The sequence below is a fragment of the Heptranchias perlo genome, chromosome 11 (assembly GCF_035084215.1).
Source record: "Heptranchias perlo isolate sHepPer1 chromosome 11, sHepPer1.hap1, whole genome shotgun sequence".
In the NCBI taxonomy this organism is placed as follows: Eukaryota; Metazoa; Chordata; class Chondrichthyes; order Hexanchiformes; family Hexanchidae; genus Heptranchias; species Heptranchias perlo.
This window is the reverse complement of record NC_090335.1, coordinates 46,275,402-46,284,958: the sequence shown is the minus strand read 5'-3', so window position 1 is coordinate 46,284,958 and position 9,557 is coordinate 46,275,402.

Below are 9,557 nucleotides of genomic sequence, written 5' to 3'. Positions count from 1 at the left end.
GGTTTTTACTTATATTTAATTTCTGACCAACTCACATCACATATTATATTGGCACCACTACTGCCACGTCTTTGCGAATCCTGTCTGGTTTGTGCAATAATGCCCTTTCCTGAGGATCACAATGAAGACCCACACCTGATGCCACCCATTGTGTCACTGCAGAGTGGGTGTAGGTGTATTTGCAGGGCTCTTTTGTGCAGACGACTGAGAGACATCGGCAATGTCCCCGGTGGCACGCTGGAAGGATGTGGAGGAGAAGTTGTTGAGGGCAGTGGTGACTTTGACAGCGACAGGTAAGAAGATGGTGCTCGGGCCAGCCGGGAGCAGCTCGGCATGAAGGAGGCTGCAGATGTCCACGACTACATGTCGAGTGACTCTGAGCCTCCGTATGAACTACTGCTCAGGGGTCCAGGAAGCTGAGCCTCGGTCTGTGGACCCTGTGGCGAGGGTAGTGCCCTCTGCAACGCATCTCTCTCTGCGGTTGCCCTCCCTCCTGCTGTGCAGGTGGATGTGTCACAGCACTGTGTTGTGGAGCTCCACGTGTCAGAGGTGGACGGCGTGGCCAGCGAGGCTGGTGATGCTGTTCGCCCTCCGAGGAGGTCATGACTACAGCTACGGCGGCCCCCATCCGGAAGGTGTACATCTGAGGGGGTCCGCAAGGTAGGTAAATGTGTCTGAACACCGGGGTAAGTGTGCAAGTTGGTGAATTTTATTGTTAGGAGGAGGGTGGTGGAGGCCAAACTTTGTCCAAAGTGACAGAGTGGCCTCCTGCAATGAGTGGGGTTCTCCCCCCCCAACCCACCTGTCAAATGGACCTTTGCAGCTGCCATAGGCTAATGGCTGCAACATGTCCATTTGAACTGGGAGTGTTTCCCCCAGTATGGGAAACAGTCCCAGTTATTTGTAAAATCCCACCCCATGTAAAATATCTCCTTAATCAGGTCTCTAAACGACCTGAAATACCTAAATAAATATTTTTAAGTGGCACCCCACTGGCTTTAATTGGCTGCGGGAGTCCCACATGTGTGGGCTGCGCGCGTACATCGGTGTGTCTGTGGGGAACCCAGAAGTGGGCGGGTTGGAGCCGAGCTCCCGACCCGCCCTTGGAATCCCCGATTTTCGGAGCCCCCCGCCAGGAACGCACCCGATAGCAGGTGCTAATATCGAGCCCTATGTCGTTGACTCTTCTGAAGTGTAAAAACAACTGCTACACGAGGACAGGATACGGGGTAGGACATTTAGGACTGAGATGAGAAGTAATTTCTTCACTCAGAGGGTGATGAACCTGTGGAATTCTCTACGACAGAAAGCTGTGGAGGCCAAGTCACTGAATATATTTAAGAAGGAGCTAGATAGATTTCTAGATACAAAAGGCATCAAGGGGTATGGGGAGAGAGCGGGAATATGGTACTGAGGTGGTGGATCAGCCATGATCATATTGAATGGTGGAGCAGGCTCGAAGGGCTGAATGGCCTACTCCTGCTCCTATTTTCTATGTTTCTACGACCCTCAGCAGCACCTTCTCAGATCAACAAAGGATGGGCAATAAATATAGCCTTCCCAACACTGCCCACAACCTAAGAACAAAATAAAATGAGAGCTGGTGCCTTATTGAATTTTGTGCTCCCCAGCCAAATGTGCTACAGGCATTTGTCTCTGAACAAGCTTTTCTGTGTCAGTAGCCTATTTACATTAGTAAACAATTTTACAACACCAAGTTATAGTCCAGCAATTTTATTTTAAATTCACAAGCTTTCGGAGGCTTCCTCCTTCCTCAGGACATTTAGGACTGAGATGAGAAGTAATTTCTTCACTCAGAGGGTGATGAACCTGTGGAATTCTCTACGACAGAAAGCTATGGAGGCCAAGTCACTGAATATATTTATCACCGGCATCTCCACATCATATTTACATTAGGGGGAGGGACTCCCGTCGCAAAATTTGACACCCTATGCACTAGGGAGCCTGTGCCATGGGAAAGCACAGCCCCATTTTGCCTGATTTGCAAAATCAGAGTTAACAGTTTTTGACAATATGGACAAATTTTGTTTATTCACTAATATTTGTCTCATTACTTTTTAAAATGTATTATACAAAAGCCAGGGATTATCAAATAACATCCACTTAATTCCAAACCCACATTATAATGCTTGACCTAAGGCGGCTGATTTCCATTTCACTACTGCCCTGTTTTTAGGCATAAATGGGTCGAGTGCAAAAGAAAAATTAAAATTAAAATAAATTGTCGACTCATACTGGAGGTCCATCAGTTCTGATTTTCGGGCGGCCCTCAATTTAGGCGGCTGGTGCTCCTGTCAGAACCAGACAAGGGCCTCGATTTTATTTAAAGAGAGGTCAAATTACACAGTTAGGACCCAAATGCAATTTTAATGTCAATCAGTGCTGCCACTACTGCTTCTGTAACCCACCCACAAACCATGAGCAGTACAGGTCAGGAGTCACTGACATAAGAGCTCTGATGTTTATGAGAGCTTCGCAGATAACAGGCACATGTCTGAAGATTTCTCAGCAAGCCCGATTTTGGAGGTGGGAGGAAGGTGTGCTCCTGACTTTCACAGCTTCGTTTAAATGGCTAAAGTGCATAAAAGTGGTCCCACATTGAATCCAGGTTCAGGTGAGGCTCCTCCCAAAGTGTCAGCCTCACCTTTAAAAACTGGGCACATCAATGTTGAGCCCAGGAGGTCTACTTTGCACTGCTTCTTAAAGAGAGTTTGTGGTTTTTCAGGCTGCATTTCAAGTTGCAATTTTTCAGAGTGGAACATTTTTGTACTTTGCATGAACATTCTATATTTTTAAAAAATTTCCCAGCGCTGCCTTTTTGCTAGGTTTTAATTTAGGTGCACCAAAATCCTGCTACAATACAAGTAGCACCCAAGAGATTGAGAGGATGGGACACACTGTGTCAACTCCCATTCTGTTACATGATCTGAATAAGGATCTCTTCTTGATGGGACATCATCTGCACATGCAAAGACACCTCAGACACCACTATTCCAGAACCTATTTGTATAGACCCCCACTCCGCTTCTACCTGAGAACTATCTAGTAGCTTCAGTACGAACACAGTGACTAAACAATGCCATCTGCTCCAGCCTGACTTACAGACAATGTTAGAGACAGGGAAAGCTGTTTATGTTGCTTTCAATGTCATCACTGCACTAAGCTTCTATGCAACAGGATTTTCCAGGGACAGCTGCCAGATAAGCCAGTCTGCAGCTCATTCCTGCATAAAGGAAGTTGCTGGTGCCATGTTTGCCAGAGGAAACACACGTATCAATTTCCTAGTGGAAAAGAGACACCAGGGCTTAAGATCCATCCGGGGGGAGGGGTGAGGGCACCCTGGCGTAAGTTCCAAGGTGTAATCACCTAGGATCTCTACCACTGACCTCAGCAGATTTTCCAGGGTCAGGTGAAGTCCTCTTGTTTGCATACCAGTGCTGAGCACCCATGCCATTAGAAGTGCATTTGGGGTGCCACCAGGGCTGTTCCAGGAAACTGATACACCACTGGTTATGGAGAAGACATACATAATATGCTTAGACTAAGGGGAAGCACTTGAGAAAAACATTCAGAACACATCTGCACCAAATACAGTTAAGTTTAATAAAAGTTGGTTGACTAAACCTCTAATGTGCCATCAATTCTTTTGTTATGGGGCACATGAAGGATCTGGGTGTCAGGCTGAGCCTAATGGAGGAAAGATTTAATTTGTCAAGGATGTTGGGAATATGTGGAGATAACGGTTATGTTTTGGAAGTATAAGACATTTAAGTAAAATTTTGATCTATTAGATCCTGTCTAATGACTCTTGTTGACTGAGTTGATTGCTGCGCATGCAATTCCTATGTCTTGTGCTCATCTTCTACTTGTTGCTACCTTTCTTCTCTTATCTGCTCTATGGTTAGGTCCCTTTGTAGGGCAAAGTTGTGTGGTACACAGCAGGCAACAATAATCTTGGAGACCTTGTCTGGACTCATGTATTACTTCCGCAATCTGTCCAAGCATTGACATCAATGTTTGAGAATGTTGATGGTGCACTCCACTAATAGTGGAGGTGGAAATGTGAGTTGCACTGGACCTCTCCTCGGGTCTTGTTCTTTGGTGACACAGCGGTGTCGTGAGCCATGGCATATCCTTGGTCCCCCAACAGCCAAATAGCACCGGCACCGTTGACAGTCATAGAATGAAGGAATCATGGGAGCTACCAGGATAGCAAGCATCGATGTAGTGGTAGCTGTTTCTATTAATGAATGGAGTAACACTGGCATTAGGGGCACATATGGTCAAATGACTGCATTTGTGAGAATTGTGCCACAGGACAGAAGTGGAGTGCGTGTTCTCGCTGCTAGTTGTTTTCCAAAGGAAAATTAATGACATTACTGACGCAACAATCAATGCACGAGTGATCACGATATTAGCCCTTATGATCGATGAAACTCTTTGGATCTTATTAAAGTTTTCTTTAAAAAAACACAGCCTGTAGAGTGTTTCAAAAGCAAATGGATCTCTGGGTTCAGATGATGTTGATGAACCACTTGAGCTTTGGCTCGTGGTTTATGATGTAATCTGAATCCCTCTGTTACTGTCTTGTAACATACTCCAGCCTACATTTTATCTATATTTAGTGCTGGTACTTGTTGCATAAATAGAACAAGTGACAATACTCAAGTGGATTATAAATAATAAACCACTTTGATGTTGGCCGACATAACAGAATTCCCAACATTAATGGGTTGTGTGGCCCAACATCACTGATTAGTTTTTTGTAAAATAATCTATTGGTGACAGTGGTACATCATTTCCATCTTTTACCAAAATATTTATTTGACAGAGTACAAAGTTAGAAATATGTTTTCATTTTTAAGTGGGACCATGATGGGCAACTAAACTTTGTTTTGGGTGGAAGGCAATGGTAAGCAAATCAAGGGACCTCACCCTGACCCCACAGACTTTGGCGGGGTCAGCAATGGATGTCTGGGGTGGGCGCATGTTGGCACTTAAGCCAAGATGTACTGTCCTGCAACATTTTGGGGCTAATATTTTTAACTTCTGAAAAAGCAACTTTCTGACCTTACTTTTGAACAGATATTTTTCTCTCCTTTCCCCTCATTAGATCTCTCCACACAATACATAATACATTTATTGAGAAGGCCACCAAGTGATTCAACCTTCAGGCTTTTACCAGTGCCAGTCTACCAGCTGATAGGAGGTTGCGTAAGACTGACATAAGATAGCTCCGTCTCTAATTTTTTTTCCTGTGGGGAAGTATCGGGGCATGATTTTAGCCCCTAAGTTCGGGTGGGTTGGGGGCAGGGGGGCAGTGAAAATAGATGATTTTAGGGGCGGGAACGAATCCCGGCTCAAAGCTGTCGATTTTTGCGTTTAACCCAGATGCATCTGGGTGCGTGTGCGCACTTCAGGAAGCCGAAAATCCCGCCAGCAATTAAAGCCAGCGGGCCGATATGTAAAGTGACAATTAAGAGACTTAAACCTGTTAAGGGGTTTAATTTTTAGTGTATTGAGGCAGGGAAATGATTTTAACTCTGCCTCAACGTGTCTCCCCTTGCCTCTGAAAGACGCCATGGAAACAGAGGCGAGTTGCAGCCAGCACCCATATGACCTTTTAAACCAGTGATTGACGTGAATAAAAGGTGAGTTTTTGCAGCAGGGCAATCAGTTCTTTCAGACAAACCTTTGGCTGGGAGTTCTTTGTGTTCAGACTGAGATTTCTTTGTTCACATTCAGAATACTTGTGTTCACACATATTTACCTACATTTTGGACTGATGGGTACGGTAGCATAGTGGTTATGTTACTGGGCTAGTAATCCAGAGGCCTGGACTAAAATCCAGAGTCATGAGTTCAAATCCCGCCACGGCAGCTGGCGAATTTAAATTCAATTAATTAATTCAATTCAATTAATTAAATAAAAAAATCTGGCCATGAAACTACCGGATTGTCGTAAAAACCCATCTGGTTCACTAATGTCCTTTAGGGAAGGAAGCCTGCCGCCCTTACCCGGTCTGGCCAACATGTGACTCCAGACCCACAGCAATGTGGTTGATTCTTAATTGCCCTCTGAAATGGCCGAGCAAGCCACTCAGTTGTAAAATCTCGCTACGAAAAGTCATAATAAGAATAAAACCGGACGGACCACCCGGCATCGGACCACTAGGCACCGGACACGACAACGGCAAAACACCAAGCCCAGTCGACCCTGCAAGGTCCTCCTTACTAACATCTGGGGACTTGTGCCAAAATTGGGAGAGCTGTCCCACAGACTAGTCAAGCAACAGCCTGATATAGCCATACTCACAGAATCATACCTTTCAGCCAACGTCCCAGACTCTTCCATCACCATCCCTGGGTATGTCCTGTCCCACCGGCAGGACAGACCCACCAGAGGTGGCGGTACAGTGATATACAGTCAGGAGGGAGTGGCCCTGGGAGTCCTCAACATTGACTCTGGACCCCATGAAATCTCATGGCATCAGGTCAAACATGGGCAAGGAAACCTCCTGCTGATTACCACCTACCGTCCTCCCTCAGCTGATGAATCAGTCCTCCTCCATGTTGAACACCACTTGGAGGAAGCAGTGAGGGTAGCAAGGGCACAGAATGTACTCTGGGTGGGGGACTTCAATGTCCATCACCAAGAGTGGCTCGGTAGCACCACTACTGACCGAAGCTGGCCGAGTCCTGAAGGACATAGCTGCCAGACTGGGCCTGCGGCAGGTGGTGAGCGAACCAACACGAGGGAAAAACTTACTTGACCTCGTCCTCACCAATCTACCTGTCGCAAATGCATCTGTCCATGACAGTACTGGGAGGAGTGACCACCGCACAGTCCTCGTGGAGATGAAATCCCGTCTTCGCACTGAGGACACCATCCAACGTGTTGTGTGGCACTACCACCGTGCTAAATGGGATAGATTCAGAACAGATCTAGCAGCTCAAAACTGGGCATCCATGAGGCGCTGTGGGCCATCAGCAGCAGCAGAATTGTATTCCAGCACAATCTGTAACCTCATGGCCCGGCATATTCCTCAGTCTACCATTACCAACAAGCCAGGGGATCAACCCTGGTTGAATGAGGAGTGTAGAAGAGCATGCCAGGAGCAGCACCAGGCGTACCTAAAAATGAGGTACCAACCTGGTGAAGCTACAACTCAGGACTACATGCATGCTAAACAGCGGAAGCAACATGCTCTTGACAGAGCTAAGCGATTCCACAACCAACGGATCAGATCAAAGCTCTGCAGTCCTGCCACATCCAGTCGTGAATGGTGGTGGACAATTAAACAACTAACGGGAGGAGGAGGCTCTGCAAACATCCCCATTCTCAATGATGGCGGAGTCCAGCACGTGAGTGCAAAAGACAAGGCTGAAGCGTTTGCAACCATCTTCAGCCAGAAGTGCCGAGTGGATAATCCATCTCAGCCTCCTCCCGATATCCCCACCATCACAGAAGCCAGTCTTCGGCCAATTCGATTCACTCCACGTGATATCAGGAAACGGCTGAGTGCACTGGATACAGCAAAGGCTATGGGCCCTGACAACATCCCGGCTGCAGTGCTGTAGACTTGTGCTCCAGAACTAGCTGCGCCTCTAGCCAAGCTGTTCCAGTACAGCTACAACACTGGCATCCACCCGACAATGTGGAAAATTGACCAGGTATGTCCTGTCCACAAAAAGCAGGACAAATCCAATCCGGCCAATTACCGCCCCATCAGTCTACTCTCAATCATCAGCAAAGTGATGGAAGGTGTCGTCGACAGTGCTATCAAGCGGCACTTACTCACCAATAACCTGCTCACCGATGCTCAGTTTGGGTTCCGCCAGGACCACTCGGCTCCAGACCTCATTACAGCCTTGGTCCAAACATGGACAAAAGAGCTGAATTCCAGAGGTGAGGTGAGAGTGACTGCCCTTGACATCAAGGCAGCATTTGACCGAGTGTGGCACCAAGGAGCCCTAGTAAAATTTAAGTCAATGGGAATCAGGGGGAAAACTCTCCAGTGGCTGGAGTCATACCTAGCACAAAGGAAGATGGTAGTGGTTGTTGGAGGCCAATCATCTCAGCCCCAGGGCATTGCTGCAGGAGTTCCTCAGGGCAGTGTCCTAGGCCCAACCATCTTCAGCTGCTTCATCAATGACCTTCCCTCCATCATAAGGTCAGAAATGGGGATGTTCGCTGATGACTGCACAGTGTTCAGTTCCATTCGCAACCCCTCAGATAATGAAGCAGTCCGAGCCTGCATGCAGCAAGACCTGGACAACATCCAGGCTTGGGCTGATAAGTGGCAAGTAACATTCGCACCAGATAAGTGCCAGGCAATGACCATCTCCAACAAGAGAGAGTCTAACCACCTCCCCTTGACATTCAACGGCATTACCATCGCCGAATCCCCCACCATCAACATCCTGGGGGTCACCATTGACCAGAAACTTAACTGGACCAGCCATATAAATACTGTGGCTACGAGAGCAGGTCAGAGGCTGGGTATTCTGCGGCGAGTGACTCACCTCCTGACTCCCCAAAGCCTTTCCACCATCTACAAGGCACAAGTCAGGAGTGTGATGGAATACTCTCCACTCGCCTGGATGAGTGCAGCTCCAACAACACTCAAGAAGCTCGACACCATCCAAGATAAAGCAGCCCGCTTGATTGGCACCCCATCCACCACCCTAAACATTCACTCCCTTCACCACCGGCGCACTGTGGCTGCAGTGTGCACCATCCACAGGATGCACTGCAGCAACTCGCCAAGGCTTCTTCGACAGCACCTCCCAAACCCACGACCTCTACCACCTAGAAGGACAAGAGCAGCAGGCGCATGGGAACAACACCACCTGCACGTTCCCCTCCAAGTCACACACCATCCCGACTTGGAAATATATCGCCGTTCCTTCATTGTCGCTGGGTCAAAATCCTGGAACTCCCTTCCTAACAGCACTGTGGGAGAACCGTCACCACACGGACTGCAGCGGTTCAAGAAGGCGGCTCACCACCACCTTCTCGAGGGCAATTAGGGATGGGCAATAAATGCCGGCCTTGCCAGCGATGCCCACATCCCGTGAACGAATATATATATAAAAGTTTGAGGGGTGCAATGGATTTATTCAGCAGTACATCTGAGGAGGAGGCACATCACCATCCATGGCAGGCACGGGGTGTCCCCACTTCCATGTCCCCTTTTACCATCATCTCTCTCCCAGGCCAGGGCCACATCACTCCTACCACACTGCTGGACAGCAGTTCAGTGAAAATATGTGCTGCGTTGTAAGGCCATGGATAAGATACCTGTCATCCTGCTTAAAGCAGCAGACATGCTGGCTTCCGAACTATGCATGGCCGTGGTCATGGCCTGCATGGATTCATTTGAGAGCCGTGCTTGAAGCTCAATAGAGGTGGCCACTCTCTCCATGGCAGATATTCTCGCAATTACCTACGACTTCAATCCACTACTGTTGGAGTTGGATTCCTCCATCCCCTCCGCTATTGTGGAGAGTGTGCATGGTACATTTTCTAGTACC